General features: G+C 39.0%; 1 protein-coding gene across 2 annotated transcripts in view; it reads right to left on the bottom strand.

Moving 5' to 3' along the window:
• CSMD1 (CUB and Sushi multiple domains 1) overlaps nucleotides 1–14,255 on the bottom strand; it is a 1,108,435-nt gene that overhangs the window by 485,739 nt on the left and 608,441 nt on the right. The window lies entirely within an intron of this gene.

Here is a 14,255-nt window from a genome sequence, read left to right as displayed (position 1 = left end):
ATTTCACATAGAGTTTTCCATCAGGTTTTAGTACTGTTTCAGTATTAAATTGTGTCTTACAAAGTAATCAATGCAAGACCAAGACTTCCACGTATAATAGTAGCAAGTTCTAAAAGGTCCTTGATCATTTGCTTTTACCATATTTTTCTTGTAGCCTTTCACAAAGTGTTAGGCTGGAAATGCAGAAATAACCAATTGCATTGAACTCTGGCACCTAGGAAAGCTTTCAACCCTGGCAACACAAAGATAAACACAAAGATAAAAGGTTCATAATTACACTGCATATCTAAGCAACACTTACTTTAAATGTACACACTGAATTACAGAAAAATCAAAAAAGAGTACATACTGAAATACACAAAAAGTGAAATCAATGAAACATGATACTTTGGAGTAGAACATACATGCAGCAGATTATTACAGACACTGAAAGAACAGCAAGATCACTCTTTTCCACCACCTCAATGGTCTTTGCTCTTTAAGCCTAAACTAAACAATTTTAGTTCTTCTCCATGTCTTAAAAGAACAAAAAACAATATTTTTGCTGTTATATAAAAAAAAATAGTATTTTTTTGTTTTAATCTAAATTTATTTATTTATAGAAAAGAGCACCCCAAGCTAATTTTATTGAGAAGCAGAATTAATCATGTCCTTTCAGTTCTTGACACCTGGACACTTCTAGACTAAATTTTATATGTGTAATCAAACTGAAATATGCTCACTGAACCATCGTGAAACTGGGGTTAAAAATTTTTTTGCTCAAGGCTCCACCTCAATTACAAATCAAATGGCAACTTCAGTTATGGCCCTTAAACAGAGCATGGGCCTGAGACAGTGACCTCCAACCTTCTGTAGCATTACAGTGTCAAAGTGCAGGCACTGCTCCCCTTTGGGTTGAGAGCATCCCTTCCAAATTCATAGGGTTGATATCTGGATACAAGACAGGTCTTGAAGAAATTTATGTCAATTTATTAGTTTAATCCCTTCACCTTCTCTAATGGGCAGTTTATGCAATGAAAATTTATTATCAGGGAATAAACAAAGTTATGAAAAATAAATACATTTTTAAAGTCTTATTTCACTCCTTTTTTTATATTCATTCAAATAAACCAGAAAATAAACAATTAGGAAAAACAAGGAGGAATAAAAAGAAGTAACAAGAAGGTTATGTTCCTTCCACATCAATTTTTCCTTCCCCATCTACAAAAAAAACCTCTGAAAAAATGTCCTTTTTTTCCCCAACAAGAATTACTAAAATGCTTTCAAATCTTTTTAAAAGTATCTTGGAACTACATAAGAAAATCTCATTGCTCTCAGGAGCACCAAAGTATAGCAAGAATTGCTGAAAAGAAGGAAAGAGCATCTGCAAGCCCTTGACTTCCTCTTTCTAATCACCAGGAAGAATAAAAACAAATGGCAATGGAAACTTACTGAAAACAAGGAAAAATTAGGGATTTCATGACAACAAAATTATTAATGTGAGTCACCTCTGTATCCATTTACTTGAATATTATTATGATATGATTATATCATTATTATTATTATAATTTCTATATATATTACTTGGTATATTATTATCAAGTATTTTAAAAATTATTTTTGCTTTTTTTGTGATTTGTGTATTTTCTATGCAAAGTAATAATAACACCATGATATGACGCGTACTTTACTTCAGTGCTTTCCTCTACAATTTCCACTAGATAGTATGAAAAATATGTCATGTGAAAAAAAACCCTGAAACCATAAATTTAGCCTTCTGGAGGTTCTATTTTAAGAATTACTTAAAAAGTAAGGAAAAAAAAATCAGTTGACATCTCCTGCACTAATAAATTTATAAAATTGAATAAAACTGAAACAATTAATTTGTCATGGTGCAATATAATTCATAGACAGATTTTGTCATCCCTGGCAAGGGGAAGCTCTCATATATAGCAGTTGGCAACATGTTTATACTTGCCAATATGAACAAAAGCTGGAAAAGAAGTTCTGTAAAACTGTGTGCTTTCTGTCAGGTGGACAACAAATGTCAATTTTAGATTATTAAAATGTCATACATTTAAAAAATATTTTAAAACAACACAATTCACTTTTACAATGTTGTGAATAAGAAATCACACATTAAAGTTTTTTTTTAAATCATACAAAAATATGTAAGACAACCAAAGGATTAAAAGGTCTAAATGCTTTAAAAAACTTTCTGCTGAAGACCTTACAATTCAATTGTATTTTTAAAACAGACCTTCCTTTAACCAAGCTTTTACAGAAATATCTCAAAGCATGAAAAAATAAATAACAAAACTAATCAGTCCTTTGTTGTTAGGTACTTGCACCCCCGAAATATTTCATTTAATTTAAATTGCTTTGAAAAAGATTTCAAAATATCCTGCTTAAATATTAAAATGTTATTTAGTTTCCTCATATTTCAACACAGTTGATTACACGTTATTAAAAACTCTTCACCTGAGTACTGTCAATGAGAATGAAACAAGGTACACATTAGGCACAGAAAAAAACACATTGTCTTATTCATTAGGAAGTAACTCTAATGCATCAGTGTTTTCCCACATTGTGATTTTTATTTTAAATATATATAATAAAAGAAGCTATATTCAAAAAGTAGTATACTTTGAATACGTTAAAATAAAATCGTAACTATAATTTTGTCAATCATTCTAAAAATATGGGCAATTTTATGACAGCTTCTTCATTTTCAGAAACTTCCACCTGCTTTACAATTTCTTGTCTCTCTTGATATTTCTCTGTTATCAAGGCTCAAATTCACTGCATTCAGTGATGATAAAATAAAGCAAAAATAAGGGACTAATCTCATTTTGACAGTCAGTTCTGGTCTAAGTCAATATTTAGAGAAAAATGCTTTAAATAATTATTTGACTAATAACATTTTTGGGATGAAGACATTAGCTCCTTGTTGAAAAGGGACAAAAGTTTTAAAAGGCAAACAACCCAACAAAATTTTATATTCACATAAAAAGGGCCTCTAGGTCATAAGAAAATCTCATTCCTGTTAACTTCCTAATTATTCACATACCTATGCAGATGTGTTAATGTACTATAAGTAGATGTTATTCTGAAATTTTTTTTGTTTCACTATTAGCATTATTAAAAAAAAAAAAAAAAAAAACAAACCAAAAAATCAACTCTTTGCATTAAAACAAGAAAACAAGTAGGCTTCATGTTGAAACTGGTTGACCAGAGAGATTGTGCAATTCATCCTGGGGGATTTTCAAGATGCAGATGGACCCTCAGAAAACCCCCACAGTTATTTCTGCTTTGAGCAGGAGGTTCAGCTGGAAGCCTTCAAAGTTTATTCCTGCCTGAATTATTCTACAAGATAATTTTAACTTCTTATGTATAACCAAAATTATTCTTATTTATGAGCCATACATTGATTTATTTTTCCTGAATTAAATAAGTGCAAATTACTCATTTGGGTTTTAGAACTATTTTGCAATAAATTCAGTTCAGGAGTACCACTATTGAATGTAATATAAAAATTTCAAAACTTAAATTTTTAGGAAATGCACTTTCTCCAAATAGATTATAGGCTAATACCACATGTTTTCAACTAATATTAAATAGATACTGCTTTTAACAAGAAAAATAATAATTTCATTGTGCAATTAATATAGTGGTACCATGGTAAGTTAGTAGCAGCTTCACATACTAATGCAAAAAATATAGAGTATTATGATGTTCCATTTTTTTAAGAAACACAATTTTGAAGTAAAATTACATTTCTAGAGAAAAAAAAATGTCATATTTGGATATTATCTATTTGAAAGTGTTTTTCCCAATAAAAATCAATTTTTGATAAAAATTTTCAGCTGTAATTCATCTGTAGTATGTCTGTGACTGGTGCAAGAGGCCATACTTGGATTATGATTTCGGCAAAGATAAAAGATAAGGGGGAGGGGAGGGGAGGGGAGGGGAGGGGAGAGGAGAGGAGAGGAGAGGAGAGGAGAGGAGAGGAGAGGAGAGGAGAGGAGAGGAGAGGAGAGGAGAGGAGAGGAGAGGAGAGGAGAGGAGAGGAGAGGAAAGGAGAGGAGAGGAGAGGAGAGGAGAGGAGAGGAGAGGAGAGGAGAGGAGAGGAGAGGAGAGGAGAGGAGAGGAGAGGAGAGGAGAGGAGAGGAGAGGAGAGGAGAGGAGAGGAGAGGAGAGGAGAGGAGAGGAGAGGAGAGGAGAGGAGAGGAGAGGAGAGGAGAGGAGAGGAGAGGAGAGGAGAGGAGAGGAGAGGAGAGGAGAGGAGAGGAGAGGAGAGGAGAGGAGAGGAGAGGAGAGGAGAGGAGAGGAGAGGAGAGGAGAGGAGAGGAGAGGAGAGGAGAGGAGAGGAGAGGAGAGGAGAGGAGAGGAGAGGAGAGGAGAGGAGAGGAGAGGAGAGGAGAGGAGAGGAATGCTACTGCAGGACTTCACACCCACTGACACTTGTGATAGAAGCATGTATCCATGTGCTGATTCCCCCTCTGCAACTGTGCAGAGACTAGAGCACCCTGATTTAAATCTCTGTGAGTGTAAGAAATTTTAGATAGGGCCATATAAGCAACTAGGCAAAAGTTAGCACTAACCTCATGAAATGCTGCTCATGTCAAAAAGAGAGAGACAGTCGGAAAAATAATTATTCATTTAGCTCCAACAAAAAATAATAGTCTCAGCAATGTTATTTTAAATACAAGTTTAGCAACATGACAAAGTGCCAAAGCCATGCGCAAGAGGTAAGAATAAACCACCAGGAATGTGCATTTAATACCAATGATTTCAGTTCAACAGATGTAGGAAGACAAGCTTCCTTACACAGGAAACAGTATTCATTATTCAAGTAATTTATAAAAATGATGGTGGACATTACATAGGCACTAGGGACGGAACAAAATCACACTGGATTTAAACCTGTTTAAGCAAATCAGAAGTCTGTTTTCATAAATTATATAACTGAAATTTTAGGCTTCAGAACATGAAGGATGCCGTATAATTGCTATTTCTTTCTGAAAATACTAAGATGAATGGATCAGCTCAAGGTTTGAGAGATTTTTCTCCTCCCCAGGGTGGACAAAGCCTTGTTGACACATCAAGGGAAAGCTTGCAGGTACTTCGTCTTTTCTGGTCCTTTAAGTCCCTGATAAAAAATTCATAATGAAAAAATGTGGAAACAAATATCCTTTTGATTAGCTACTTGTTTTCCTAAAATGATTCCTCCTCACTAACTATGTGATCACTTGGTAGTTGCGAAACGACTTAATTATTAGTAGCTTATAAAAAATATCTTTTAAAAAAAACATAAATTGCAACTATTGGCTAATTTTTGAAATGTGTTAAGGATGGTGTTTTATTTTCTAATTTAAATTTACTTCCAAAGTAATTATAAGCTAACTAAAAGCTTTGTCCATATAGTCTTTTAGAAATGTAGTTGGGATGGGCAAGAAAAAATGGAAGATTATGGTTTTACACTATTTTGTTGCCTATTGTCTTTAAATATCTATGTATTTATATAATTCAATGCATATTTAATGTGTCTGAATGTCCATTTCTTCTCTTCTGATGTAAAGAAAAAAAACAACATAAAAGTAGACAATTCAAGACTAAGACAGCAAGAGGATCTAAAGATGAAGTCTCAAAATGCCATTTCCAACTCCAGCATGGAGCACATAGGCACAAAAATAGTGGAAAACCTAACAGGAAGCCAAGAGGCGAGGATGAATCTCTATTTCAGAAACAATTTCTGCAAGCAGCACAAAGGGTGTTGTCTGGTCAAGGGACATTCAGTTTCTTTTTGTTCTGTCTTCCTGCCTTTAAATGGTGGGGTTTGGTTTTTTTAACATAGTGAAACTGTGCAATAAAAATTGCAACATTCATGAAGCAATAGCAATACAGAAACACCTACACATATATATATGTGATAGGCTTATATTGAACAAAAAGTTTCAGAAGCCTGACAGAAGGCTTTTAGTTGGTTTTAAAGCATTCACACAAAACCTTGAGAAGCCATTAACATTAGAGGAGCTTTTGAGTTATAGAAACAACCTGACCTTTTCAGGGATTTACCAGTATTTATTGGCACTCCAAATGACATTTATATTGGTAACTGAAAAGCTAAATACCTGAAGCTGTCAATGGAGTACTTACGAGGACAGGTCCTGATCACAGAATACTATAAATTACTTTACCATAGCTTTGCTGTAAAATTCAGGATCTCTTGATGATCACACTAAAAACCTGTTAAGTCTCCATAGTCAAATAATAGAAACTCTTCACTTAAAAGAGCTTTGTCAAACTAATTACAAAACTAACTTGTTCAGTGTTATTTTGTCCACAATGATGATTCTTCTGCAAAGCCTTAATGAGAAAATCACCAATGCAACAAACTCCAACCATTAGTCTTTAGGTTTCTCATCTCAAATTTATAGAATGTTAATGTTTTGCAATCTTAATAATTTTTTTTGTTATAAATTGTGTTTATTTACATTTTCTTATTTAAGTGCAATTAATATACTTGATAAATCTATTTTAAACAATATGTTAAGCTTTGAAAATTAAAAATATTTATATTTACAGTTCTTAATACTAAATTTACAATCTAAGCCTTGTTTTTAAGGCTATAATGAATAAACTCTCAAGGCTCCTGACCGAACATCTTATGTAGGTCCATGTTAGTGAAGGATCACTTTCAGCATGTTCACAGCTTGACATCAGCTGGCAGAAGACTGATTCAGACTGCTACACACCAGCATACAACAGAGGAAACTCCAAAATTCTCCTCTTCCACAACACAGTAATTTTTAAAAACATTTTACTTTGAATTTATTTAGCTCAATATCACTACCTTTAAAATAAAAATAATTCTTAATTGTCATTAAAATGAGGTAAACTAAGCTATATTTTGCATTCTGAAGTGTGCCATCTGCGCATGTCAGGAATGAAAACCCTTTTTATCGTATTCACAAAAGCACTACAGACAACTTCAATGTCTTGTCTAATTTGTCCATCATGAAGGAAGCCTAGCAACATCAGTTCCTCTCAAATTCTTCATCATTACACATTAAGAAGCTTTTTTCCCCTAAGAATGTATTTTTATTTAACTGTAGCTCAAGAAAATAAGGTGACTGCATGTGCTTTGGGACTAGAGTTTATGGTTTGAGAGTCAAACAGCAAAAATATTTGAATAGTGGAAATACAATAAACATTTACAACAGATTAATTGATTACATACATACACACACCAATTAGCTAAAACTATTTCTTTCATGTTTGTTTTTAATTACTGAGAAAAATTTCCCTACTATGAGAATCAGGTACATTCTTCCACCTCACATTTTTTTACATTACTGCAAGCTGAGCATAAACTAAAAGCAATTTTACATGTGCTAAAAGTTATTATTAATAAATTATATTTCTCACTTTTCTTTTCTGAGTTTCTCCATTTTCTCAGGTTTCCAAAGGGAAATTCCACAGTTATGGAAGCATGCCTCTCCTTGCATTCTCTCCAGGAAGAACCAGACTTCTGAAGCAAGTATCTGCTTCATGCAACTTCAAAACCCATAGTTGTTTAAATTCAGAAATTTCATAGTTTGCAGTAATAGAATTCCATAAGTCAACAAAAGCAGAAGTTTAGCCAGGCACTGGCAATCAGACTCAGTAAAAAATCACGGCCCAGAATGCTTTTCTATTTCTTCCCAATTTAAAAACCCATCTAATAAAAATTCTTTCTTTCTTACAAGAAAAATAAAACAAAATGTGCTGAGCTGCTGCTATGGTTTCAGCAATAGAGGCTATGCTGTCTAAATTACTGGATAAGCCTTTAATCAATCAATTCATTTCAACCAGAAGAAAAGCAATGTTCCACCCACAACATCTGGGGTGTGGGTTTTTTTCATTTTTTCCCAAATGCAAGCACATTAAGATGTAATACAGTACTTGCCATGCTAGAATTGGAAGAAGAAAAATTATTTATGTTTTTCCTTTGTACCAGAAGATGAAAAAGAAATACAGCTGATGAGGAAGCAATAAGAATTAGCAATGAACACTTATGCACATATTTGCTACCAGCAAAGTGCTCTCATCAAAGAATAATACAAGGAATAATAAGGAAGAGACAAAATTCATTATCAGTGATAATGAAAAATATGTTAATAATGCTAATCTTGTGTATTAATGATAGATTAAATTTTTTTTCACGTAATAGGGTTTTCACATAACTGAGTTAGCTCAATCCTTTTTGTTCTTTAAAAGAGGCACATCCATTCACCTACCAATAATGTTTCATCCAGCAGTGCCAATGCTGTTTCACTTTGCTTTTTCAATATCAATTATGTACAGTTCAAGAAAAATGTAACACCCACGCAGTATTTGCCCTGCTGATTAAATAATATCCCATGTTTAACAAATTGCTCAGATTTCTAGATAAATCAGAAAGAAACCACAGGCAAGGCTGTTTACACTTGCTTTCTCTGTAGGGTTGCTAAACAAAAACACCTGCAACAAGAACAACAGATTTTATTGACCCAGTCTGACACAACAGAGCATAATGTCAGCTCTAATAGACAATTTAAAATCTAACACAAACATGAAAGAGAAGCAAAAGCAATTTAATTTTAAAAACACCACAAAAATAAAACATGTTAAAAAATGAAAGTGAATTTTCCTTCCATCAGCTCTATCTAGCTAGGTGTGGAGGGCATCTGAAGCCTCAATCCTTTCCATGTCCCCTGTCAATAGGTTCCCTTCCTCATGCACCAGCATGTCCACCTTGTTCCCTTGGTCTTCCTTCCACTGTACATTTATAAACCTGTCTTGTTGTTTTTATTAACACTCTCCAATCTCAACTCCAAGTGGCCTTTGACTTTCCTAAGACAAGCCCTGCATGCTCAGATGGCACCTCTACAGTCATCCTGGGTCACCTGACTTTGTTCCCCACTCTGGCATTCTTTTTCTGTACATCCTTTTTCTTTAAAGAGCTCTTTGTTGATCTGTGCAGATCTGCTGACATGCTTTATCTGACCTCTTGCTTACCAGGGTAGACCACGATTGAGCCCAGAGGAGCTATTCCTTGAAAATTGACCAGCTCTCCTGCAGCCTTATTCTCTCCCTGGTAGCATTCCATGCCATTCACTCAAGGTGGGCAAGCCAAGTCTGCTCACCCCACGTTCAGGTTTGGGATCCTGCTACTTCCTTTGCCTCTGAATATTCTGAACTCCAACTTGTGTTTGCCACAGCCAAGACCCTCATAATCCTGGCTAGGATTTGGAAAGTGTGAAGTTTATTAGAGTATCTTCCTTCATCAGCCCCTTGGGCATTTTTATTAGGAAATTCTCATCACAGGACTCAGAAGCCTGGATTGAGTGATCTCTGTTAACCTTGCCTCGCTTTTCCAGAAATTAGCTCACCCATGACAACTAGGGCCTGAAAACACCCAGTTTTTTGAAATTACCTGAAGAAAGACTCATCTACTTCTTCCTTATGAGGCAGTCTGTAGCAGACATGCACAATAATGTTGTCCATGCCAGTCACACTATCTTAACCTGTAAGCTCTTATGTAGCCCATCATCCATCCCCACCTACTTTCTCACATTAACAACTCCCACTCCTCACATTCCTTCTTGGTTTTGCCTCCCTAGTGGAGTTTCCATTCATTCATTGCAGCACAACAATCATGGAATCAATAAAGAAATATTTTTTCATTTAAAGTTCTTATTTAGATAAAATAAATTTTGGAAATAGTGTAAACTGTGCAAGCGCTCAGAATATATCATTAAAATGTTCTTCCAAATGTTTAAGCAGTTAATTACGGATTTTTAACAGGACAAGGTGGAAGCCAATAACATCTGGATTTAGAACATTAACTACCTCTGTGATGTGTTTTCTTATTCTATGCAATGCTTAAAACTGGAATTAATAATTTGAGATACTATCACTAAGATACATAGCAATTGTTTCCACATTTTTGTGACACTTGTTACTAAGGCAGTTATGAGAACATGAACCTAATTCAACAGCCAAATCGTATGATTTTGGATAATGAGATGTATCCCATCCTGGAACTGCATTCCCTGGAATGTGGTGGAAATAACGCACCATCACATGTTCAAGCAGAGCCTTCAAAAGCCTTTCTGAAAAGAACAAATCGATGATTAGGAAATATCGTATTCTAAATTGTGTCAGTGTGCTCTTCCCACTCACCTTAACCTGACCTTTATGTCCCATAACCCTGCTTAAACGGTAACTAGAAGTGTGGTCATAAAAGGTGTGTCTGTTTTGATGGCTGCATCCAGCTCAAAGTGGGGATATAATAATAAAAATAATATGTAATGCGCATATAATAATAAACAGCCAAGGGCTAACGAGCAATGTGCCCACCTAACCACAGTGCTGGTTAATGTCCAACTCCAGCCAAGTTTGGAAGAAACTAGCATCTGTAGTCAGTATGCAAATAAGACTGCAAGTCAATCATCACACTCCATAAATAGTGAGCAGCCTGGGGCCTGCTGGGCTTTCCTGCATGGCAGTGGCTGCATGCCAGGACCTCCCCTTCAGCAGAAACACCTCTCAAGGTTACTCCTTGAGGCTGAGGGAAGCCGTATTGGGTCAGATACCCAGTAAGTGAATTGTGAGTAAGCACACCGAAACTTTGAAATCTTAGACAAGTGGCATCAAGGACAGACTGTGCACATATAATCCTTTAGACCTACACAAATAACCAAGCCTGGGACTAAGTCTGGATCTACTGCATCTAAAGTCTCCTCTGAGAAAGAGTTGAGAACACAAGGGGGTCTTTTCTGGACCTCATGACTCAGTGGAAGGGCCTTCCTAGCAGTTTTGTCTGCCCCTGTCCTCCATGCAGTAAATAACCAAGTGTACCTTGCGATCATTTCACAGGAGTTACAAAAGTCACCACTAGAACCACTTTTATGGTATGGAAAATGTGGGATTTACAGTAAATTCACGAATACAAGCCGCACAGAGTATAAGCCGCATATCCGGTGTGTTGCCAACATTGTTGCCTTTGTTAATAGATAAGCCACTCCCGGAATATTAGCCGCAATTTAGTTCGCTGCGAACTTTCACAAAGTTGTCATTTAGTAACACAATCGCGGGATCGCCGGGGCTTACTGGCTTACTGCTGACCTCGGAAACATTGTTTCCAAGTGAAAAAAGACACACCCTTTATTTACAAGCCGAAAAAGACAGGAACAATAGTGTGGTCATTTTGCGAGCATTCCCAATGGATCTGCGTTGCCTTTAAACAGCCGCTCAGCCACGCGGGCTGAGCTCCGAGCGGAGCCACATCTCCGTGCTGGCAAAGACACCCCGCTCAGCCCCGCGGGTGAGCGGCCCCCCCCAGCCCTCTCCCAGCAGGGCGAGCGGCTGCTCTGCCCCTCTCCCAGCAGGGCGAGCGGCTGCTCTACCCCTCTCCCAGCAGGGCGAGCGGTTGCTCTGCCCCTCCCCCTGTGAGCTGAGTGGCCCCCCCAGCCCTCTCCCAGCACGGCGAGCGACTGCTCTACCCCTCTCCCAGCAGGGCGAGTGACTGCTCTACCCCTCCCCCTGTGAGCTGAGCGGCCCCCCCCAGCCCTCTCCCAGCAGGGCGAGTGGCTGCTCTACCCCTCTCCCAGCACGGCGAGCGACTGCTCTACCCCTCTCCCAGCAGGGCGAGCGACTGCTCTACCCCTCTCCCAGCAGGGCGAGCGGTTGCTCTGCCCCTCTCCCTGTGAGCTGAGCGGCCCCCCCCAGCCCTCTCCCAGCAGGGCGAGCGGCTGCTCTACCCCTCCCCCTGTGAGCTGAGCGGCTCCCCCCAGCCCTCTCCCAGCACGGCGAGCGACTGCTCTACCCCTCTCCCAGCAGGGTGAGCGGCTGCTCTACCCCTCTCCCAGCACGGCGAGCGACTGCTCTACCCCTCTCCCAGCAGGGCGAGCGGCTGCTCTACCCCTCTCCCAGCACGGTGAGCGACTGCTCTACCCCTCTCCCAGCAGGGCGAGCAGCTGCTTCATCCCTCTCCCTGCGAGCCTAGCGGCTCCCCCAGCCCTCTCCCTGCAAGCCCAGCCAGCCCCGCAGCCGCACAAGACTGAAAACACTTTAAAAAGTACAGAGAAATATCACACACTTTTATCGAACTGCCGAGGTAACTCACCCCGATAACAACCCCCGCCCCTCAGTAACGCCGCCACCCACAGGCAGGCAATAAGCTGTTCTCTGATTGGTTCATCGTCGGAACAACGGGAAACCATGGATTTCAAAGTGTTTCGGCTCGGGACTGGACTGGTATGATACTAGGTAAGGGCAGATATCACATTTTTGTCCATAGATTAGCCGCACCCAAATATTAGCCGCACTTCCAGGTTTCCACCAAAATTTTTGTCTAATTATTGCGGCTTGTATTCGTGAAATCACTGTACCTTGAGGTTTATAGAGGTAGGACCTTCTGGAACTTGATAAATCTCTACAGTCTTTTCTTGAGTCCTGTTTTACTTTTGTATTAAGCATGGAAAGTGTTTATGTTAAGACAAGGCTCAGTGCTGCAACAGGCTGAAACAAAGTACAGTAATTTCACGATTACCAGCCACACTGACTATAAGCCGCATCTCCAGGTGTTGGCAAACATTTTGTTCTTTGTCCATACACAAGCCGTACCCAATTATAAGCCGCTCTGTCGTTCGCGGGGAGGACCCTCGTGCAACAAAGTTGCCAAAGAGTAACAGAATTGCGGGAACGCAGGGTTTACTGGCTCAGCCCTGCTCAGGGCGGCCCTGGCCCCGCTCGCCGCTGCCACCGGGAGGCAGGGGAGCAGCATGTCTGGCCGGTGCTGCCAGGAGGAGGGAGAGGGTGTCCCTAGCCGGTGCCGCTGGGAGGAGGGAGAGGAGTATCCCTGACTGTTGCTGCTGGGAGGAGGGAGAGGAGTGTGCCTGGCTGCTGCCGCTGGGAGGAGGGAGAGGGGCTTGCCCGGCCAGTGCCGCCGGGAAGAGGGAGAACAGAGTGCCCGGCCGGTGCCACCGCCGTGCCCCCCGGGACCGGGCAGCGCTGCGGCTGCGCCGCCACTATCCTGCTGCCCAGGGCTGCTGCTGGCTCAGACTTCCAGGTTGGGAAATTTCCAAAATTTGTTCATATATAAGCCGCTCCTGAATGTACGCCGCACTTCCGGTTTGGGAGCAAAATTTTAGTCAAAATGGTGCGGCTTGTAATCATGAAATTACTGTATTTTGCACTGTGTGGTTTCCCAGAATGATGATTTCCCCAGCTATTCCCAAAGTCACAGAGATGGACCTGCGGCAACTCAGGATATACACAAAAAATAACACTCTGGAGAAAGTGATAGAGTTCTATAGATAATAACTGTTGCTACTAATTCAGAGTTTTCTACATTTTCTGGTGCATAGGAGCTCAGTAGTTTTCTTTGCATCATCTGGAAAATGAATAACCCACACAGTTCATATTCTGTAAGATACTGTTCTCTCCCTTTTGCTATACTCTATTCCCATGTATGCATGCATACCTGAACACAAACACTGTTTATATACTTGGAGTTTGCCTTCTTGTTAGGCACAAGACTGGCCTAAACTGAAAAGCTAAATCTAATTAGGAAACAGAAACTAAGTATTCTTCCTCCTAAATCCCTTGACAGGTCTGATTTAATAGTTATTCTAAAAGCATTCTCCACTAGGGATTGGGTTGCCACCACTTATCATTTCTACTAATTGCTGTGTCAGTTGAAACTATATTTTGTAAAAGACTGCAATAAACACAAGAAGCTGCAACAGCCTACAGTATACAATGGATACTGAGCTAAGGGCTAAAGATATATGAAGGACCTAAGGGTATGCTGGGAAGCACATAAATCTAATAATTAGGGAATGCAGGCTTATGTTGTAGTTCCTATCACAAAGATTTTTTGTTTCACCCACTGAAGGTTTAATATAAAATTAATCAGTACTATGGGCAGGGATTGGAAACCTCAGTTTCAAAGTCCTCATGTCAATGTTATAAAATATACACTAGTGTTGTGTTTCTTCTTTCTTGCATCCTTTATTTCTCACTGAAATTGGAACAATGGGCAGTGGCAAAACTTCAGCAGAAGTACCATGTGTCTCTATTTCAAATGGCCACAGAGATAAAATTAAGTTCCTGGGAAGTAAGCAGTATAAGTTTTGACAGCCTTGAGCAGATGAAGAAACAGAATCTGGATTTCCCATTGAAGTGGGTTTACCACCAGCAGGCAGCTAAGTTTGAAATTCAGCTGCTTGCTCACTTCCCTCAGG

Source organism: Catharus ustulatus, chromosome 3 (assembly GCF_009819885.2).
Source record: "Catharus ustulatus isolate bCatUst1 chromosome 3, bCatUst1.pri.v2, whole genome shotgun sequence".
Taxonomy (NCBI): domain Eukaryota; kingdom Metazoa; phylum Chordata; class Aves; order Passeriformes; family Turdidae; genus Catharus; species Catharus ustulatus.
Note: the sequence above shows the minus strand (reverse complement) of the source record. Positions and strands in the feature narration are given on the sequence as shown.